Source organism: Macaca fascicularis, chromosome 10 (assembly GCF_037993035.2).
Source record: "Macaca fascicularis isolate 582-1 chromosome 10, T2T-MFA8v1.1".
Classification (NCBI taxonomy): Eukaryota; Metazoa; Chordata; class Mammalia; order Primates; family Cercopithecidae; genus Macaca; species Macaca fascicularis.
This window is the reverse complement of record NC_088384.1, coordinates 17,037,006-17,060,603: the sequence shown is the minus strand read 5'-3', so window position 1 is coordinate 17,060,603 and position 23,598 is coordinate 17,037,006. Positions and strand designations below refer to the sequence as shown.

The 23,598-nt window shown below is 42.4% G+C and overlaps 1 long non-coding RNA gene across 1 annotated transcript in view; it reads right to left on the bottom strand.

Annotated features, from left to right (window-relative positions):
• Positions 1-228: 228 nt before the first annotated feature.
• LOC135965308 (uncharacterized) overlaps positions 229-23,598 on the bottom strand; it is a 43,894-nt gene continuing 20,524 nt past the window's right edge. The window contains exon 3 of the long non-coding RNA XR_010578215.1: positions 229-352. This is a non-coding gene — a long non-coding RNA (uncharacterized lncRNA). The remainder of the gene's footprint in view (positions 353-23,598) is intronic.

Here is a 23,598-nt window from a genome sequence, read left to right as displayed (position 1 = left end):
GTCCTAAAATAAGACCCACCTGAGCCTGAGAAGAGGACCAAGAGAAAAGGAGAATTAACATTCTAGGGCCACAGAAGGAGTCAACATGCTGTCCTGACCCGGAGCCAGCCCAAAACCACATTCTTTCTTAGCATGTGATTGCACAGGTGGATTGAAGGACATGTTTTCCAAACTCATGACAGTTCCCTGAATGGATGACCTGTCTTCAGCATCTGTGCCCCAGCCCTACCTTGAAGGAGTCTTCAGGTAGCTTCCACTTCTGCATACCGGAAGGTGATGCGTGCCAGCACCCTCTCCACTCCTCAGACACAGCTCACCCAGGCTGGATTTTATTCACTGCCAGTACCCTTCCCTGTGGGGCAGACGAGAACAGAAAGGACCAACCTGGACTTGCTCTAGATGCTCGCTTATTTAATATGGGACCCCTTGGTGCCACAAGGGATGAGCCAGCTGAAGGATGTTACCAGTAGAAGCATAGGGAAGGTTTGAATCTTTGAATCTCTGTAGGTTGAGGACACCCTAGGAGGCATTAGTTATGCCCAGCTCCATCCCCACCTGCACATGAATGTTGGAAAGAATACTTGGTTATACAGTAGAAGAGAGCATTTAAAAAATCAAATTTATTGAGGTAGAATTTAGATACAATAAATGAGTGCATCCATTTTAAGTGAACAGTATGAAGCATTTTGTTATATGTATCCACCCATATAACTAGTGAGGGCATAGAATATTCCCGTCACCCCAGAAAGTTCTCTCTTGCCCCTTCTCTATCAACTCTCCTTGCTCCCCAGCCCAGATACCCACTGATCTGAGGCCTATCACTACAGGCAAGTTTTGCGTCTTCTAGAACTTCATATGCCCAGGCTGGAGTGCAGTGGCGTGATCTAGGCTCACTGCAACCTCTACTTCCTTTGTTCAAGTGATTCTCCTGCCTCAGCCTCCTGAGTAGCTGGGACTACAGGCACGCGCCACCACGACCGGCTAATTTTTGGATTTTTAGTAGAGATGAGGTTTCACTGTGTTGGCCAGGATGGTCTCAATCCCCTGACCTCGTGATGCACTGGCCTCGGCCTCCCAAAGTGCTGGGATTACAGGCGTGAGCCACTGCACCCAGCCCTCACTATGGTTTTAATATGCATTTCCCTTTAGATGTGCTTATTGGTCACTCATATATCTCCTTTGGGGACGTGTCTGTTCAAATCTTTTACTCACTTAAATTTCTTTTTGTCTCTTCTTCTTATTGAGATATAGAAATTATTCATATAATTTGGATACAAGTCTTTTGTCTGATATATACATACTAAATCTTTAAGTGGCTTGCATTTTTAATTTTCTTTTTATCTTTTTGCTGTATATATCTAAGGTATACAACATGATGTTTCAACATACATAGAGATAGTGACAAGGCTACGGTAGTCAAGCAAATTAACATGCCCATTATCTGACATAGTTACCCCCCTTTTTAAATTCAGTACCTTTTTAAAAGTAGAATTTTAATTTTTAAATACTTTTCTTTTATGGCTAGTGCAGTTTTGATTCACTTTCAAAGAAATCTTTGCCTGCATCAGGGTCATGAATATTTTTCTACTGTGTTTTCTTTTTTTCCAAGAAATTTTATCATTTCAGCTTTTACATTTAGGTCTATAATCCAATTTTTTTTCTTTTGTGAGGTAGGATTTGAGATGCTATTTGTTTAGATGGGTTCTTTAGAAATGATGTAGCAGTGTTATTATTTATACCCTACATGTGTGTTAGAATTTACCATCGAAGCCCTCTAGGCCTGGAGTTTTCTCTGGGGGGAGGTTTTAAATTATTTATTCAATATTCTTAATAGATATAGGCCTTTGAGGTTTTCTATTTTCTCTTTAGTTGTTTTTATTAATTTACACATTTCCAAAAGAATTTCAGTCTCATCTAGGCTATAAATTGGAAGCAATTATTTATAACATTTGTATTATCACTTAATATCTCTATTACTTGGACTTGTTCTTAAGGTGGTTCCAGCAGACCCAGTATACCATGATATATGCCATAACAGGAGAAACGCAGAGCGAATGTGGAAGAGTATAGGGAATTATTTCTTGAAGTGGCGTTTAAGCTTAGATTTTAGAGATGAGAAAGAATTTTGAAGGTAAGGAGGCAATGCAGAGAGGGTAGAAAGAGGGAACCGCATGTACAAAGAACCCGCAGCAAGTGAGAGCCTGACCCTGTCAAGGCATCATCAGTTCAGTGTGGTGGATTTGGTGGAAGATGATGTGAGCTATGAGAGAAACAGGAGCCTTGAAGGCTTGATACCCAAAGTTTTCTCAAATTCCCACTTATTTGGTGTTTTGTTTATCATAATTGCCTCTATTACAGGAATATAAGCCTTGCGAATGCAAGATGTTCTGCCAATTTTGTTGACCATTATATCCTCAGGACCTAGAACAGCTCTTGCGATGCAGCGGGAGTTCAGTACATTTTTGCTGATTGAATGAATCAATCAATACCCACATTTGTCCCCACTGATACATGTTTTCATAAAGATTTAAAAAATAACAAAGCTGAGTTAAAAGTCCTAGGAGGTTGCCAGGCTCTCTAGTGTCCAGCCCTCTAGCCCCAGCCTGTCAACCTGGGTCACTCACATCAGTGCATGGATGGTTATAAGGTTTTCTGTTCTGACGGTGGCACCACCAAGCTTCTATATGAGGAACAGGAAAAGCTTCCATACGAGGAACAGGAAAAGGCTGCTGGTTGTAGGTTCACCATCAGAATTAAATGCACTAATAAAATCTTCTTTGAATTCCCCAGAGTAATTCAGGGGCTTCCTCCTTTTGAGCTTCCATGATACCCTGTAAACAGCTCCTTTATTACACACCTTATATCTCCACACACATTGTATCTCCTCCTTTTGGAGCTGCAAGCAGACAACTTGAAAGCTAATAAGGTAGAAGGTACATTTTCACTATTTCAAGCCACTACACTGTGGAATAAGAGAAAGTTCACAGCAGTAAATTCTTCCAGCTTTACCCAACTGGGACGTTTAGAAAGGTACCAAGCCTCACCACCGTTTAAAAGTTAGATGGTTGAGGCAAGTCTTCCATTTTACAGATGGGAAAACTGAGGCTTGGAGAGGCAGAGCACCTTGCCCAATGTGACACAGGCACTCAAAATGGGGAAGGGATGACATTTAGGACTCCTAACTCGGTGTCCAGTAATACACAGCACCAGCATCACCTTCATCATCTTTCCTTTCCTCCCTGCTACAATTGCTCGTTCCTCTCTCTGTGTCACCTTCCCACACAAATCTCAGTGAGTCTCTGTAATTCTTGTTTACAAGTCTGTCTTCTCATAGTCAAAAATACCACATAGTAGGTGCTCAGTCCGGTCACTCATATATCACAGTGGTTAAGAGTACAAGAATCAGAGAGAAAGTACCTTTAAATCCCAACTCCAATGTTATGAAGCATTGGGAAAAATATGCAACCTTTCCATGACTCAACTTCACCACTGGTAAAATCATGCACATTGAAGTCCAATACAAAGTAAGTGCTCAATAATTGTTAGCTGTTATTACTGTGAATAGTAAATATTTGTTGAACATCATCTTCAAGCTAGCATACAAATTCCCCAAAGACATAGCCATTTAGCAATCCTGACTGGCTAGCCCAGAGTCCCATCTGGACCTGTGTTAAAATAAAGTTGGAAGAAAAAATAAATTACTGGACTATGTGTGCTAGCATGCGGGGCAGAGATAATTCAGCCTTCTGCAAATGAAAATTAATCATCTTGGCTTTGCTCAGCAGGCAGGCAGCAAGAATGCCAGTTGCTCCCTTCCCTGCCACTGGCGAGATTGTTCAGGAAATGAAGAAAGAAGACAGGATTGTTAGAGGAGGCAGCCTCACGAACTACATCCTCCACATCAGATATGGGTATTATCAGCTTCCTCTTGGTCCTTTCTATTACCACTTACTTAGCCACCCATAGTGACAGGCTCCCAGCATAACAGCCTCGTGCTTATAGCATTATTATTCTTTAATCTGGTTTCAATACATTCCAACAATACAGACTTTTATCTAGGTCTAGTAAAAAAAAAAAAACAAAAAAAAAAACACCTATCTGCTCAACAATTGGAATAGAGTCTAAGGCATTAGATGCATATGCTAAAAATGTCTGCTTGTGAGATAAACACACATTGTGTGTGTCTTCTTTTGTACCTCAGAGAACCTTTTCTGAATAGGCGGTGGTCCATTTCCTGAGTCTCCTTCTCGAAATTATTAACAGAAAATTACCATCCTTCTTCATATATAGGCAAAGCTCTTTACTTTGATCCCAAGCATTTTGTGATATGCCCTCTACAAAGATATTAGTGATAGTTACGTGACATGGGTGAAGTTCGTGTCTATTTTCACGTAAGACAAAATCGAGACACAGAGCCTTTATAGGGCTGGGCTAAAGTCATAGCTACAACTAGGGCCAGATTTTCCTGTCTTCCAGAAACACAATTCTTCTACAGCAGCATGGTAGATGCCTGTTCACCTATCCGACACCCATTTTCCCTTTCTTCTCCCTAAAAAAGAACACCAATGTGCCCAGCTAAAAATACTCATCTTTCCACATTTTTCTGCAGCCAACCGTAGCCATGTGGTTGTGCGTTGGTGACATGAAGTGTTTGAGAAACAATATTAAAGGATACAGACTCAACTCGCCCTTCAGACCCCCCCCCCCTCTTTTTTTTTTTAATCATTTGGGCCTCTAATGTAAACATAGGAGTCTGGAAGTGCAGCAGCTATCTTGGGACCACAAGGTGACATTGGGGGCAAATGCTAAGGATGGAAGACAGAAATAATGGAAAGAGTCTACTCTCCTATGGCATGGTGGAGCCACTACACCAAGATGGAATTGCCTGTTCCTGCCTGCTTCTGACCGTATTAATCTGTTGTTTCTTGGGTGAGTTGTTGACAAGCATGAGTCCTAATTGATACTGAACACAATGTTTCTCTTTTAACTGTAATGTCCTTTATTTCCCTGTAATATAGTTTGGACCTGTGTCCCCACCCAAATCTCATGCTGTATTGAAGGTGGGGCCTGGTGAGAGGTGACTGGATCATGGGGGTGGATTTTCTTCATGAATGGTTTAGTGCCATCCCCTTGTTGCTGTCCTCGCTGTAGTGACTTCTCATGAGACCTGACTGTTTAAAACTGTGTAGCACCTTGCATTCTTTCTTATTCCTGCTCCTACCTTATGAAATGCCTGCTCCCTCTTCACCCTCTGACATGATTAGAAGCTTCCTGAGGCCTCCCCAGAAGCAGATGCTGGGTTTATGCTTCCGTACAGCCTGTAGAACTGTGAGCCAATTAACCTCTTTTCTTGTGAATTACCCAGTCTCAGATATTTCTTATAGCAATGCAAGAATAAATTAACACATTCTGTCAATCAAGTAAACTCCTGTTCTTTTAAACATCTGCTCAAGTGCTCCCAGATCTGTGAAATCTTCTTTGAACTTCCCAGAGTAACTTAGGGGCTCCCTCCTCTGAGCTTCTGTGGTATCCTGTAAACAGCTCCTTTATTACTCACATTGTACCAGGTAGCTGAGCATTTGTCTGTCTGTTCTCTCCCCACAAACACCTGCAAGGACAAGGACTACAACTTATAGTACCAGACCTGTCACTTAGTAGGCATTCAGTAACATTGTATGTAATTAATTGCTTCACCTACGTGGCCTCACCCACATTAATCACTCCATTTTTGTTATCCTTTTGGAAATCTGTTGGCCCAACTTTTAAATGTTGATGTTTTTCAGTTACATACTCAGACCTTTTCTAGTTTGCTTCCCAGAATGACCTCATTCAGTCTAATAATTCATCATGCCATGAAGATGCCGATGCCCAGCCCAGATTCCCACTTGGAAATTTCCAGCCCAGGTCCCCTCTGGAACACCATTACCATATAGCTCACATTGGTGTGGTCCACTGGTTACTAGCACTGTTTGGGGGCCCATCTGCCAGAGTTCAAGTCTTAGCTTTTCCACTTATTAAATATGTGACTTTGAGGTGGTTATTGAAACTCTCTGTGTCTGTTTTTTTCTCTATCAATGAGGAAAATAATAACACTTAGGTAGAATTTTCATGAGGGTTAAAGGCCTCACCACACATGTAAACTACTTAGAACCATCCGGGTTCATGGTAACTGTTGGTTATGATTGTTCTCATTAGACCAGCATAACTGAGTGTCCCATACACACTTCCCCTCAGTATATTCATTCTCAGGCTCACCTCTTTCTTCTAAACTCAGGAGGCTGCTCACCCTCCTATATTCTCTCTCTCAGTTAATGACATCATCTCGCTAGTCTCCCTGGCCAGAAACCTAAATTAGACATTGCCTTCTCCTTAACCCTTGCTTCTTAAGTTGAAAAAGATGTGTCAAATGGTCAAACATATTTCTTGAATATTTTTGAGCTCGTCTTCATATCATAGAGCTGGTCAGACACAAAGTATCTTGCGCGAATTATTGGGATAGTCTCCAACTTGAACCCCCGCTCTGTTTTTATATCCATGAATTACTTCCACCACATTTAGGCCACAGTCACCTTTCCCTAGTGCAAATAGGATCATGCCTCTTCTGTATTAAAATCCCTCAGTGGCTCCCCATAATCTCCAGGATCATGATTTCAGCCCCTAGTCAAGGAACATTTCTTCCCTGCCTGTTCCCTGCTCATCTGTGCAGCTTCACACTCCACTGGTCTCTCCAACATGGCTGTACCGTGGCCATCTTGAATTGTCTCTTCCTCAGATCCACCATGTTATTTCATGCCTTCATGCCTTTTATTCTATTTTTCTTCCCTTCTGCTATGCCCTTTTTCTAACCTGCTTCCCCTGCCCAATATAGAGGATTGATTTTCTGCTCATTCTTCAAGTTTTAGTTTGCCTGTCACCATGCTTGTGTATTCCTCCAAGATTTCTCAGACAGATGAGGGGCTCCTTGACTCCATGTTCAGATGCACCTGTCAAATTTAAATCTTACAGGATGGTAACTGATTTTTGGCATGACTCTTTTCTTTAGATTATAAACTTCTCATAGACCAAAACAAGCCCATTTTTGTCCATCTTTATGGCTGAGTGCATAGCCCAGTGCCTGCAATAGTGGACATTTTGTAAATAATTGTGGAATAAGTCAGGGGTCTCCAAGCCCCAGGGAACCAGGCTGCGCATCAGGAGGTGAGCAATAGGCAAGCAAGCAAAGCTTCACCTGTATTTACAGCCATTCCCCACTGCTTGCATTACCACCTGAGCTCTGCCTCCTGTCAGATCAGTGGCAGCATCAGATTCTCATAGGAGTGTGAACCCTATTGTGAACTACACATGCAAGGGATCTAGGTTGTGAGCCCCTTATGAGAATCTAATGCCTGATGATCTGAGGAGGAGCTGAGGTAGTGTTGCTAGCCCTGGGGAGTAGCTGCAAATACAGATTAACATTAGCAGAGACGCTTGACTGCACAGAGACTATAATAAATCAATTGCTTACAGACTCATATTAAAACCTTATCTGTGAGTGGCAAGTGACAAGTTACATCTGGTGGCAGGCTTTAAAGTGGCAAGTGAGTTGATGTACTTCAGTTGTACAGCTGCATCTGGTGGCAGGCTTTGAGTCAGAATCTGACCCTTATTTTAGTCTGCGTATGGCCTGCCCATTATTTTACCATTTCCATTGGCACCTCTTTCCCACAGCGCGCTTGTCTTAGTCGGTTTTGGTAAGCACACAAGCTAACCCTAATCAAAATGAGTAAAAAATAAATGTCACTGGAGAGCTTCTTTGAAAAGGGGGAAAGACCCAATGATGAAACAGCAGAAGACTCTCTCTAAGACTGCCAACAAATAGAAGGGTGGATTTGAAAGAAAATGCCTAGAGTCCTACTTAAATTGCAGCATCATTGTAACAGGGGGTTCATATTCTTCAAGCCTGCTTTGTATAATATGTGGTGACCGACTATCCAGCAGAGCCATGAAACCTTCAAAACTGCTTCACCACATGGAGACCAAGCACCCTGCATTAAAAGACAAGTCTTTGGAGTTTTTCCAAAAGCAAAACACGTGAACACAAAGAACAGAAGCAATTATTGAAGGCCACCACTTCATTAAATGTGTCTGCACTGACAGCATCATTCTTAGTAGCTACCTGCATTACTAAAGCTAAGAAGCCCTTTACTGTTGGAGAAGACTTGATCCTGCCTGCTGCTGGGGATATTTGTCATGAATTTGTTTGGAGAAGCTGCAGTTCAAGAGGTGGCACATATTCCTCTTTCAGCTAGCACCATAACTAGAAGAAGTGGTGAAATAACAGAGGATATTGAGGCACAATTGTTAGAGAGGTTTGATGAGTCATCATGGTATGCAATCCAGGTTGATGAGTCTACTGATGTTGACAATAAGGCAACAATGCTTGTTTTTGTGCAATATATTTTTCAGGAGGATGTGCATGAGAATATGTTATGTGTACTTTTGTTGCCAGTGAACACCACAGCTGCAGAACTATTCAAGTCTTAGAATGATTACATATCAGGAAAACTGAATTGGCCATTTTGTGTCGGTATATGCATGGACAGAGTGGATGCCATGACTGGACGCCTTTCTGGTTTCACTACTCAGGTCAAAGAGGTCGCTTCTGAATGTGAGTCTATGCACTGTGTCATCCACAGAGAAATGCTAGCAAGCTGAAAAAATGCCATCTGAACTTAACATTTTGGAGGATGTGGTTAAAATTATCAATCACATTAAAATATGTGCCCTTAACTCATGTCTGTTTGTGTAGCTCTGTGATGAGATGAACACAGAGCACACACATCTCTTATACAGAGAAATGAGATGGTTTTCTTTTCTTTTCTTTCCTTTTTTTAAAATTTTTATTTTATTTTATTTTATTTTATTTTTGAGACAGAGTTTCGCTCTTGTTGCCCAGGCTGGAGTGCAGTGAAGTGATCTCAGGTCACTGCAACCTCCGCCTCCCAGGTTCAAGCAATTCTGCCTCAGCCTCCGGAGTAGCTGGGATTACAGGCATGCACCACCATGCCTGGCTAATTTTGGATTTTTAGTAGAGATGGGGTTTCTCCATGTTGGTCAGGCTGGTCTCAAACTCCGAACCTCAGGTGATCTGCCTGCTTCAGCCTCCCAAAGTGCTGGGAATACAGGCATGAGCCACCGTGCCCGGACGTGAGATGGTTTTTTTTCGTTTTGTTTTGTTTTGTTTTGTTTTGTTTTTGAGACGGAGTCTCGCTCTGTCGCCCAGGTTGGAGTGCAGTGGCCGGATCTCAGCTCACTGCAAGCTCCGCCTCCCGGGTTTACGCCATTCTCCTGCCTTAGCCTCCTGAGTAGCTGGGACTACAGGCGCCCACCACCTCGCCCAGCTAGTTTTTTTGTATTCTTTAGTAGAGACGGGGTTTCACCGTGTTAGCCAGGATGGTCTCGATCTCCTGACCTCGTGATCCGCCCGTCTCGGCCTCCCAAAGTGCTGGGATTACAGGCTTGAGCCACCGCGCCCGGCGTGAGATGGTGTTTTAAAGGTAGATCACTGGCCAGAGTTTTTGAGTTACCACAGCCACTCCAGAGATTTGTTTTAGAAGAACAGTCATCATTGGCAGCACATTTCAGTGATACAGAATGGGTTGCAAAACTTGCTTACTTGTGTGACATATTCAACCTGCTCAGCAAACTCAAACTGTCACTTTCAGGGGAGAACGACAACTGTGTTCAAGTTGGCAGATAAAGTAACTGCCTTAGAAGCCAAACTGAAATTATGGGGGCAATGAGTGAACACTGGGATTTCTGACATGTTTCAAACATTAGCAGAGATTTTGAAAGAGACTGAGCCAGAGCCTTCTTTCTCCCAGCTGGTACATGATCACCTATCTCGGTTTTCAAAAGAGTTTCAGCATTCCTTCCCAACCACGAAAGACCCCGAACTGAGAAGGAAGGAGATCCTTCCTTCTCAGACAGGAGGATTCTTTCTTCTCAGACTGGACATAGGCAACACACTCTGGGTATCACTGTCTCCTGTCACTCCCAGATGGGACCATCTTGCAGGAAAACAAACTCAGGGCTCCCACTGATTTTACATTATGGTGAGTTGTATAATCCACTTTTGAATAAGCCAAGTGAATCAACGTTGTTTGTGCTAGAAGAGGGTCAACTGCTTGAGATCGCAAATGACGATAGCCTTAAAGGTATGTTTGAGACAACTTCGAATCTCCATACAGTCCAGATTGAAGTCAAGGCGAATATCCTGAGATTGCCACAAAAGCACCAAAAAGTCTGCTTCCATTTCCAACATTCTCTCTTTGTGAAGCAGTGTTTTCTGCAGTGACAGCATCCAAAACGAGATTATGGAGGAGAATGGACATAAGCAACATACTTTGGGTGTCACTGTCTCCCATCACCCCCAGACAGGACCATCTAGTTGCATGAAAACAAGCTCAGGGCTCCCATTGATTTTACATTATGGTGAGTTGCATAATTACTTTATTATATATTATGATGTAATAATAATAGAAATAAACTGGACAGTAAATGTAATGCACTTGAATCATCCCCAAACCATCCCCATCCCATCCCCCTGGTCTATGGAAAAATTGTCTTCCATGAAACCTGTCTCTGGTGCCAAAAAGGTTGGGGACTGCTGGAATAAATAGCTATCTGTTATAAATAGCACTGTTTGTTTCACAGATCATCCAAGCTGGAAAGGACTTTAGTTACTTCTCATTCTACTCCTTTCACTTCACAGAGAAAGACCTGTGGTTCAGAGAAGAAGGGTGACTTGCCTTAAGGTCACAAAGTAGGTTAGTAACAAAGAGGAGAAGAAAGCCAGGCTTCCTGATCCCTAATCACGAGTCCTTTCTGCTATGTTTCTATTTTACGTGGATGATATTTTGGTAAGGATATAGGTACAGTTGTATATACCAGAAACACAAAATAACAGATGATTAAATGAGATAGTTAATTTTTTCTCCATGACAATCTGCCAGTAGCAATTCCAAAGTTAGTATAACTCTCCAAGGTAAAACAGACCCAGGCTTTTTTTATCTGTGGGTTCATCCTCCCTCAGGTGTTGTTCTCAGCCTCATGGTCCAAGGGTTGCTCACCTTGGATGCTGCTTATCTTACTCACAAGGTTACTTATCTGTGTTCCAGTCAGCGGGGAATGGGTAAAAGAAGAGGGAGGATATATTCTCTTTCCCTTAAGGGCATGACTAGAAGTTGCATACAACACCTCTCCTTACATGCTATTGACCAGAACCTAGTTATGTGGTGACACTTATGTTCAAGGGAGACTGGAAAAATGTCAACTCTAGGGGACTGCCTGTGTAGTTAAACATTAAAAACTGTTGGCCTGGTACAGTGGTTTGCACCTGTAATCCCAGCACCTTGGGAGGCCAAGATGGGAGAATCCCTTGTAACCAGGAGTTCAAGACCAGCCTGGACAACATAGTGAGATTCCATCTCTAAATTTTTTTAAAATTAACTGGGCATGGTAGTGTGAACCTGTAGTACCAGCTACTTGGGAGGCTAAGACAAGAGGATCTTTTGAGCCCAGAAGTTCGAAGCTGCAGTGAGCTATGATCATGCCACTGCACTCCAGCTCTGGGCAACAAAGTGACACCTGTCTCAAATGTCTCAAAGAAAACCTTTTTATTTGATACTAACAATGAGCTTATTAAAAAGGTTGAGTTAATTAATTGTTCCTGTTTTAAAGATGGAAATAAAACTGAGGCCCTGGGAATGGTTAAGAATACTGGCTTTGATGTCAACAGATTTAAGTTTGAATCCTGGCTCTGATATTTACTGATTACTGGATCTGGGGCAAACTGTGCAGCCTTTCCACATTTCAGTTGTCATAAGTGACATCTTCTTTCCTCGTAGAATTGTTGTGAGGTCTAATTACCTGGAAAATACCTGACACAGGTTCCTGGTACAGAGTAATCACTTCTATTTTTACAGGACGCGCTCAAGGTATTATTTGAGAGCACAAGACTCTGTCTGGTCCAGCCCAACACTGTATCCTCACGCCCAGCACAGTCTCTGATGCAGAGTAAGCCCTGAGTAAATATTTGTTGGAAAAATAAATTAAGTTAATGAGTCAGAACTAGAACGCCAATGGCTTACACTTTATGCCCCATGCTGTTTCTATGCCACTAGAATGACAGTTCTGTTTATATTCTTGATGATCCCTTCTCTCTGAAGATGAGCCTCAGAATCCGCATTGAATCTGTTCGGATCCAAGGGTGATGCCTCAAAACCAGGTTCCAACCAGCAGCATCTAGAGCCACAGCAAGTACAAGGCCTCCGGGGGCCGATTCAATGCCTTTCACTTGGGCTCTGATGAGGCAGAGAGCCTTGGAGAAATCACCTCTATCGCATTTCCCAGAGCTGTGTGCCCCAACTTATCTCCCCAACTCAGCAAATGCCACAGCAAACCCAAGACTAAATCCAGCTGGCTGCCCACCCAAACACACCTGCACTTTCTCTTCCAAACGAGAAGCCTTCTTTGTGCCTTCTTCATCAAGATCTTGTCCCCCTGACCCATCTTAGTTTTCTAATTTGTGCCATTCCTAGAATGTGCAGCAGGCACCATCCAATTACAGCCAATCCTTGCTTCCAAAATAAATCAGCAGCTGGCAACTGATCATACACTTAGAATTCTTGCTCAGGAATAGAGATGGGTGAAGGAACAGCAAGATCTCAGGAGGAAATGAGGAGATGTGGCTTTAAAAAAAAAAAAAAAAAGTGCATTTGGCCTCAGAAGGTCTGCACTGAACTTCCACCCCAACTTTCAGAGCTTGTGATCTGGGTAAGTTACTTAAACTCCCAGAGCCCCCTAGGTGCCACCTGCATAATGAGTATATTATCACATATCATATCACTCTTCTCACAGAGATCTTATGGGATAAAGGAGCCAATTCCTTTTAATCCATCAAATTCAGAAAAATAAAGGGCTTATCATCCCTGGAGAAGCAGGGATTTGGAAATACTGCATGTAGTATGTCTTATTACTAGCTATATAGTAAGCTATACAGTAAGAAGATGACACACTGCATGGAGAGATATATATATATAATATAGGGTTTATATATGTATTATATATTATATATGATATATAATACATATAATATATATTACATATATAAACCCTATATTATATATAATATATATGCATATATAAACCCAATTATATATCTCATATATTTTATATATATATATATACACTCCTATACTACTTCCATGATTCTAAGCATGACTAATATGTCAGCAAGGGGCACTCTGCTTTTTAACTCTGAAAGACTGACTTTTGTTCCCATCCCACACTCTGAATTTCCTATAAAATATTATCAGGTTAACATAATTAAGGAAATAGGAAGGAATAGAAAGTATTAAGTGAGGAACAAGAGATAAACAGAAATGACTAGGTATATTTGCAAGAGAACCAACCAGGTTTTGAAGAAACCCAAAGAATGTAGTACACTCATGTGCCTCAAAACAACATTTCAGTTAACGACAGACTGCATGTACAACGGTGGGCCCATCACGTTCTAATGGCACTAAAAACTTCCTATTGTCTAGTGATGCCAGAGCACAATGCTTTATTCACATTTTTGTGGTAATGTGGCATAAAAAAGCCTACAGCACTGCCAGTTGTATAAGAGCATAGCACATAAAATTATGTACAGCCTATAATATTTGATGATAACAAATAGCTACCTTACTGGTTTATGTATTTACTATTTTTATCACTATTTTACAGTGCACTCATTCTAATTACAAAATAAATGAGTTAACTGTAAAACAGCCTCAGGTAGGTCCTTCAAGGGGTATTCCAGAAGAAGGCACTGTTATCACGGGAGATGACAGCTCCATGCGTGTTACCGCCTCTGAAGACCTTCCAGTGGGATAAGCTGTAGAGGTGGAAGACAGTGATATTGGTGAGCCTGACCCTGCGGAGGCCTACACTAATGTGTGTATTTGTGTTTTACTCTTTAACAAGAAAAGTTTAGAAAGTTAAAAAGATAGGGGAAAAATTAAGCTTATAAAATAAGGATTTAAAGAAAAAATATTTTTGTACACCTGCACAATATGTGTCTTTAGCTGTGTTATAAGAAAAGAGTCAAAAGATTAAAAAATTTGAAAGTATGTAAAGAGTTCCAGTAAACTAAGGTTAATTTATTATAATATTTATTTATTTATTTATTTATTTATTTATTTTGAAATGTAATCTCTCTCTATCACCCAGGCTGAAGTGCAATGGCGTGATCTTGGCTCACTGCAACCTCCATTTCCTGGGTTCAAGCAATTCTCCTGCATCAGCCTCCCGAGCAGCTGGGACTGCAGGTGCCTGCCACCATGCCTTGCTAATTTTTGTATTTTTAGTAGATACGGCATTTCACTGTGTTGGCCAGGCTGGTCTGGAACTCCTGACCTCATGATCCTCCTGTCTCAGTCTCCCAAAGTGCTGGGACTACAGGCATAAGCCACCACACTGGACTAATTTATTACTGAATAAAAGCAGTTTTAAATAAATTTAGTGTAGCCTAAATATACAATGTTTATAAAGTCTAAAATATTATACAGTAATGTGCTAGACCTTCATATCTGCTCACCACTCACTGACTCACCCAGAGCAATTTCCAGTCCTGCAAACTCCACTCATGGTAAGTGACCTACATAAATGTACCATCTTAAAAATGGTTTATGTCAGGCACAGTGGCTCATGCCTGTAATCCCAGCACTTCGGGAGGCCAAGGAGGGTGGATCACGAGGTCAGGAGATCAAGACCATCCTGGCTAACACGGTGAAACCTCGTCTCTACTAAAAATACAAAAAAAAAAAATAGCCGAGCGTGGTGGCGGATGCCTGTAGTCCCAGCTACTTGGGAGGCTGAGGCAGGAGAATGGTGTGAACCTGGCAGGCAGAGCTGGCAGTGAGCCGAGATCGTGCCACTGCACTCCAGCCTGGGCGACAGAGCAAGACTCCTCTCAAAAAAAAAAAAAAGGTTTATAGCATATTTGTATTGTACCTTTTCTATGTTGAGATACATGTGTTACAACTGCCTAGAGTATTCAGTACAGTCAAATGTCATACAGTTTTGAAGCTTAGGAACAACAGGCCATACCACATAGCCTACCAGCTAGACGTGTGTAAATACACTCCACGATGATCGCACAATAACAAAATTGCCCAGCAATGCATTTCTCAGAATAAATCCCCATCATTAAGCGACACATTGACTGCATTAAAAGTAAAAAACTTCAATAGGCAGATTAGACAGATACATCGATATGCTAAAAAAGTTAGAAAAAGACAGGGGCTTTAAAAACCATAAGATAAATCTGAGGAAATAAAATAGAATGTAGCACAGAGATAAATCAACACCAATCATAGAGGAAATGGGAAGAAGCATAGAGAACAGAGAGGCATTTAATTTGTATGTTAATTGGAGTGATATCAGAGGACCTAATCGAGAGACTGGGGAGAGGATAATTTAAGGATTGAAAAACAAGACAGGGCTGTGCAAGGTAGTTCATGCCTGTAATCCCAGCCCTTTGGGAGGCCGAAGCAGGAGGATTGCTTGAGCTCAGAAGTTTGAGACCAGCCTGGGCAACATGACAAAACCCTGTCTCTACAAAAACTGCAAAAATTAGCTGGGCGTGGTGGCACATGCTTATAGTCCCAGCTACTTGGGAGGCTGAAGCATGAGGATGGCTTGAGACCAGAAGGTGGAGGTTGCAGTGAGCCCAAGATTGAGCCACTGGGCTCCAGTCTGCCTGGCAGAGTAACCCGTCTCAAAAAAAAAAAAAAAAAATTATAAAACTAAAGTGATAACAAAGGCATACAAACAGGGAAGGAGGTCATCAGACAAATTAAGGTGTTCTAAGGTACTTAACGCTTTTCAGGAGGAGAGTAAAGATTTTGATTAACTTTAGACTTATTAAGCATGCATATTAAAACATCAAGGATAATTCTTACATAAAAGGAATAATGTAAATAACCTCCAAACGAAAAGGGAAAATAGTATGGAGGGAAAATGATGCTGCAATCGTTTCTATAACCCGGTCTTCTGCCTTCTACTATGATGCATAGCTTCCTCTCCCCATCTTTTTTTCTGCTTCTCTCCCTAGACTCAGTATAGAGCCTCCCTTCCCATATGAGGTATTTCCACCTGTAACTAACAAGTATAGGGTCTGATTTCAGTCTCACAACAAGAAGACTGTGGGTGGGCAGTCCATGGCTGGAGTGTTGGTTTCTGGGTGCCAACAAGTGTTCTGATTTCCATCATCTTTCTACTTTGTCTATTAGCATTTTGCTTTGTTGTCTCATGATTTTAAGATTCCTGCTGAAATTTCAGACACCACATCATGGTCAAAACAGAAAGGATAGAGGAACTGGGGTAGTTAGAGCTTTTATCTTCTTTAAAATTATTTTTGACTTTGCCAGAAAGGCCAGAACATTCCTAGAAATTCCAGGAGAATTCAGCTACTGTCTCATTGGCTAGAACCAATTGTCTTCCAAAGTTGGTTTGTACCAGCTTGAGAGAGTTGATTGTTACACTTTTAGGGATTTTATGTGCCAGTCGTTAAACTGTTGGTGCCTTGAAATCCACCATGGTAGAAGTATTTGCATAATGCAAATTGGAAAATCCTACATAGCATATCAAAATTGCTGTTGTTTTTGAGAACTATGTCATATCTCAATCCTGGCTGCATGGGAGGCTGGGAGTATGAATTATTCACTGAGCACATTGCCTTCCTTAGCATATAAAGGGCTCTGTTCACAAGGAAAAACTCAATGGGTGTTTGAAAGGGAATGATTAAGTTTTGCTATCAAAGACTCTGTAAAAGATGTTTAAGTTATATTTTGTTAGGGCCTGCCTAGTCAGGATCTCTTCAATGAATGCAGTTTCATTTTCGCAGTTACCTAAGTCATAAAATTGGAAGGAAAAAAAAATCACACCTCAGTGCATTGGCAAAGCCCTGGGCTGGGGAGGTGGTTAGACATGCAGGATGGTAATGCACCATCTTTGTACTGCCTTACTGAAACATGGCTCAATGATACAGTCAAAGCAAGGGAAAGATCTAAGGTTTTCTAAACAATAGTTTTATTTGAGATTTTTTTTTCATCAGGCTTCCGGATCCTAGAACTAACTCAAAGGGAAACTGTCAAACAACCACCCTTATTTTTCCAGTGTACCCATAACATTTTCAAAACACGGATAGCAGGATGGCCAACTAAATTTCTGATCTGATAAAGCCAGTCTAAACACCTTTTCCTACCTGAGGAGCCTGCAAGTGCAAACTCTTTTCTGGTGATGGGCCTCTTTGCAAAAGTGAATTCATCTCACTTATGCCAATGAGTGCCTGAAGAGTCTGGGAGATTGAATGCCAGTGAGTGTTTTGACTTCATGGTTATAGATAAAATCACCTGCAAGCATAATAGACTAATTAAGAGGAGGATAGATAGCCCTGAGAAGACAGGCCAGGACAAAAGAATGACTGACCTGCTTAATCTATCTCCACATGAATCATGCCAAGTCCCACCAGCATTCCAAATTCTTCGAGATTGTCATGTGCTCCTGTGTGTACATCCATGGGGAGATTTCCTGAGGTGGTTTCTTTTTTTGGTCTGTTCTGTTTACTTATTTATTTATTTATTTTTGAGACGGAGTCTCACTCTGTCGCCCAGACTGGAGTGCAGTGGCATGATCTTGGCTCACTGCAAGCTCCGCCTCCCAGGTTCATGCCATTCTCCTGCCTCAGCCTCCCCAGTAGCTGGGACTACAGACGCCTGCTGCCACGCCCGGCTAATTTTTTTGTATTTTTAGTAGAGACGGGGTTTCACCGATGGTCTCAATCTCCTGACCTCATGATCCACCCGCCTCGGCCTCCCAAAGTGCTGGGATTACAGGCGTGAGCCACCGTGCCTGGCCTGTTCTCTTTTTTAGGATCTGAATTCCTCTGGAAGAGCCATTTGTTCACATTGTATTTGCTGTCAAAACTGAGTCATTGGCGACTTTGCTTTTAGTGGGAGCTCAGTAAATGTTCACTGCCTGACATTTCTCTTCCCATAAAACAAGATAAAACCAGTGGGAAAGGGAGTCATTCTTATCAGCCAGCATACTTTGATTTTTACATAGTAAGTGAAGGAGCTGGGATTTGAACCGAGATTTTTGGAAGCCAACTTCAATAGTCTTTCTCCTACATAATGATAACTCGCAATTGACAGTCCCATCTGCAATCGCTTGTAACAAGATCTGATCTGGTGTACTCATGGAGACTGACTCTATACCTGGTTCCATGCAAAAAAAAAAAAAAAAAATAGAGATCAACTGTCAAATTATCTTTATCACTGAAAAAAATAGTTTGATATTTGTCTGCATCTCTCGTAGAAGACTAGAGAAAATCTGATTTATAATGCAAAGCAATACTTCTCAAAAATTCCTTCTCTTCTCTAATTTTTTTCACACCCTGCAATAGCTCTAGAGCAATGCTATCCAAAAGGACTTTCTGTGATGATGGAAATGTTTTATATCTGCATTGCCCCATATAGTAGCTACTGCCCACATGGGACTGCTGAGCACTAGAAATTGGTTCGTATAACTGGGGATACGAAGTTTTCATCTTACTTAATTTTACCTAATTTAGGTTTCAATCTTATAGTTGGATACATCTAGTGATTGCTGTGTTGGATGCACAGCTGTAGAGCCTCTTACCCCTAAGCTTCCACATTCTCACTCTCACATCAGCTGTCATATTTTTGCAGTTTTCCTTCCTCCAGCAAGCTCTTTTTTTTGGTGGTGGTGGGGTGGGGAGTGTTGGGGGAAACAGAGTCTGCCTCTGTCACCCAGGCTGGAGTTCGGTGGCACGATCTTGGCTCACTGCAACCTCCGCCTCCTGGGATCAAGTGATTCTCTTGCCTCAGCCTCCTGAGTAGCTGGGATTACAGGCATGTGCCACCATGCCTGGCTAATTTTTGTATTTTTAGTAGAGATGGGGTTTCACCATGTTGGCCAGGCTGGTCTCGAACTCCTGATCTCAAGTGTTCCACCCACCGGGGCCTCCTGAAGTGCTGGAATTACAGGTGTGACCACCGTGCCCGGCTCTCCACCAAGCTCTTTATTGTGTAGTCTGCTTCACCTCTGCAGAGCTTTCTTCTTGCCCCATCCATTTGCTCACAACAAAGAAGGGTCTGGGAGCTGAATCCACAGCTGGCCCGTCCTTTCCCCCGCCCTCCAGTCCTCACTTTTTCATTACTCAGATTCTCGATTCTGCACACAACATGTTAGGGTGCCTCTGAGGCAAACATAGAACTCTCCTAAGGGTGGGGAAAGGAGAAAAAGTTGAGTGACAAAAGGAAAAAAGTTATCCTAGTAGAAAGATCAATTGAAATTGATTGAAAAAAGACAAAATTCTCCTAAGTGAGGGGTAAGGGTTAGAAGGAAGAAAGAAATGCTGGAAATTCTTAGAAATGAATGAACCATGACTATAGTGTTATTATTGCACTATAATAATGATAATGCAAATAAATTGTGCAGTATCTAGTGGTTCAAGTGTGCCGTATACCTTTTACCTTCACTATGGAGGGGGTGGTTTAAAAACACCAAGAGGGGGTCGGGTGTGGGGCTCACACTTGGAATCACAGCACTTTGGGAGGCCAAGGCAGGTGGATCACCCGAGGTCAGGAAATCAAGACCATCCTGGCCAACATGGTAAAACCCCATCTGTACTAAAAAGACAAAAATTAGCTGGACGTGGTGGCGGGCGCCTGTAGTCCCAGCTACTTGGGAGACTGAGGCAGGAGAATTGCTTGAGCCCAGGAGGCGGAGGTTGCAGTGAGCCGCGATCGTGCCACTGCACTCCAGCCTGGTGACAGAATGAGACTCCATCTCAAAAAAAAAAAAAAGGGGGGGGGGAAACACACTGGATTAGTCCACAGGGAAGCAGCCACTTTTCATCAGAAGTCATCATCCACAGCATCAGGGTCAGTGGAAGCACAGAGAAGATCAGTGAGAGCTTGTGGTAAGGAGGGGGCTCGGGTGATGCTGTGATCACGTAATATGGCATGGTCCTTTTCAAAGACTTCGGGTCTTACGCCTACCCTAATTAGCTTAAATGGGCACAGCATTCAAGCCTGGCACCCCTGCTCTGGTTTGAGCATGGCCTGGAGAATGGATGTTTGGCTAGAGTCCACGAAGAGAGATGTCAGTCATCAACTGAGGTGGCGAGTACTACAGAAGCAACTCATTGCATAGCAGTGGGGGCGCTGAATAGAAACCTGAACAACCTTTGCTATTGTGAATAGTGCTGCAATAAACATACATGTGCAGGTCTTTATAGTAGCATGATTTATAATCCTTTGGGCATAGTAATTCACGTACCCTAGAACTTAAAGTATAATATTACCCAGTAATTCACATACCCTAGAACTTAAAGTATAATAATAATAATAGTAAAACCCTGAACAAGCTGCTGCAGGTGCAAAGAGGAGAAGGAGGTGTGTCTCAAAAGATAATGCAGTCTTTAATATTGATATCAGTGGAATAGGCTGGCTTTTTCTTCTTTTTGGCTTTCTAGTTTAATCACTGTCTTCTAAGGCCCTTTGTCTCTCAATACCTTGAGGCAGGGAAATCTACTCTCTTCTAAGTAGCCCAAGGAGAAGAATTTGAAGGTCCAGGGTTGTTTCTGGAGGGAGAAGTTGAAAGGCAAAGAAAGAAAGGGGAAAAGAGAGAATTTTGCGAAACAGTGGAAACCTAAGCAGTGCATGAGGATGGGAGGAGTCCCCTTGTGGTATTGGGCCAACGCCAAATAGTAGGAGATTTTGAGTTGATGACACTGCAACACGCTCATTATTCTAGAGTCTCCAGTGAAATCTGTCTTAGGCAAACATGTGTTCTTTGTATTTATCTTGTTTGGGACAGAAGATAAATGTAAAGACAAGGGGCTATGTCCACGTGCACATAAATGCTGGGAATGTAAGAAAGAATAAAAGAACAGATGCAAAATCCAAGCAAACGGAGACCCTCAGGAGAATTATGAAAAGGCAGGTGACACGGAAGTCACTGGTGTGAGTATAGTGCTGCAGAGGAGTACAGCCGAGATTCAAACCCAGGAAAGTGTACCTTTCTTCCCTGCATATTGACAGGCCTCGATGCAGCCATTGGGCACTCTAGGCTGTGCAAAGGGGTGAGTAAACACTCGCATGCAACCAGCCTGACTTGTGTAGACCATTCACAACTGTCACACACAGATGTTCTGGCTGTCACTCTGCTGGGGCTTTCCTGTTTATTTTGTGTGTGTGTGTGTGTGTGTGTGTGTGTCTCCAGGCAGTGACATTCCTGTCAAATGGTGATGGAATGTCAGGTCAGATTACTCCCAGTATGATATGAAGAGACAAGTGCTGATGGAAGGTGCCACTTCCCTGGTTCAGATGTGCACAGTCGTCACCAGTAATTAATGCCACTCCATTGGTCCTGCCTCCCTACTGGAACAGACCTGAATGTGCTAGGCAGACAGGGAGGAAGAAGTTTCCAGGCCTTTAAGTTTATCAGCCACAGTCTCTGTGCTGTCTACAGCAGTGATAACTAAGAGTGAGATACAGAAGAGCCAGGCTGGGCGCGGTGGCTCATGCCTGTAATTCCAGCACTTTGGGAGGCCAAGGCGGGTGGATCACGAGGTCAGGAGATCAAGACCATCCTAACACGGTGAAACCCCATCTCTACTAAAAATACAAAAATTAGCTGGGTGTGGTGGCACCGTGCCTGTAGTCCCAGGTACTCAGGAGGCTGAGGCAGGAGAATCGCTTGAACCTGAGAGGCAAAGGTTGCAGTGAGCCAAGATCGCACCACTGTACTAGAGCCTGGTGACAGAGCGACACTCCATCTCAAAATAAAATAAATACATTAATTAATTTAAAAAAAAAAAAACCATAGCGAGGGGAGGTATTGTCCTACTATGAACCAGCTACTGTGCTGGGTGGCTTACATACCATGTCTCAGCTTAGGAGAGTGACCAAGATCCTCACCTTTGGGATTGGATACAAACCTTATTTGTGGCCATGAGCAAGTTTCTTAAAACTTATAAACATCAATTTCTTAATCTGTAAAACTGGGATGAGAATAGCTAGTTTTGTGTAGCATTAAATAACATTCATTTACTCCAAAAATATGCAGGATATAGTTGAATATATATTTTCATTCAGTGGGCTAAATATATTCAATGAGATAACACAGTAAAGAAAATGGACAAAATCAGACCAGGCGCAGTGGCTCACACCTGTAATCCCAGTACTTTGGGAGGCTGAGGCGGGTGGATCACGAGGTCAGGAGTTCAAGACCAGCCTGGTCAATATGGTGAAACCTCATCTCTACTAAATGCAAAAATTAGCCGGATGTGGTGGTGCACACCTGTAATCCCAGCTACTCAGGAGGCTTTAACAGGAGAATCGCTTGAACTCGGGAGGCGGAGGTTGCAGTGAGCTGAGATCGCGCCATTGCACTCCAGCCTGGGTGACATAGTAAGACTCTGTCCCCCCCCCCCAAAAAAAGACAAAATCCCTCTCCTTGAACCTCACATTTTAGTGAAAGGAGACAGGAAGTAAATAGTTACAACGTCTATAAAGAACAGAATTTCTGACATATAGAAACCATATGATAAATAGTGTAATCTTTAATCCCTGTGAAGCATTGTTAGTACCAATGAGGCACCTGAGACTGTTTAAATAACTTGCTCCAGATTATTTAACCAGATCTTTGTTCAACTGGGAACACTGGGGGGATGAAAAACAAGAGGGATATAGGCATGTCCCCTGTTTCTCTAATCACCTGAATCCAGGACCAAGGTACTTAATGTGAAAAGCTCTCAGAGAACCATTCACAATTTGTTGAATCATCTTAGAGCATATGGGCCAAACTAGGTCATATTCATAAAGGTGGCCAAGAAACACATCCCCCACAGGACCAGCCGTTCCACTGGGCCTGAGACTAAAGGTGTCCTAGGTTGTGAAACTGTCAGTGCTTAAAACAAGGACAGTTTCAGGCAAACTGGAATAAATTGGTCACTGTTGCCAAGACCACAGGCAGATTTAATTTCTAAACCACATAGTGAGGATGGAGTGCTTTCAAAGACAGGTAGGTAGGGAACACCTGCAAACTCAATGTTAGTAGTAGAACCAAGCAGAGAAAGCAAGATGTCAGAGGAAGGCTCTACTCGGAGTCAAAGCTGTCTGTACCTGAGTCACCTTATTTTACCAATTTCTCTGGGATTGGCTTCAGGATAGGTGAACAATGCATAGTGATGACCTAGTTGAGCACCACGTAATCATCTGAATGAATGTGGATGGTTAGTCAATAACTGTTTAAATAAATGCACCTCTTGGGCTGCTTGTTATCTGTATCAATAATCCATCCTTGAGCTCAGGCTCAACTCTTTAGGGTCATAAGTAGGCACTGCAAAATTAAGAAGAGTGATGAACTTGGTGTTAGACGTCCCAGCTCTGCTTCTCATAAGTGGGGTGCCCTTGCCAAGACACTTAATCTCTGTGAGTTTCAGATCCTCATTTGTAAAATGGAGATAAATTGTTACCCTCA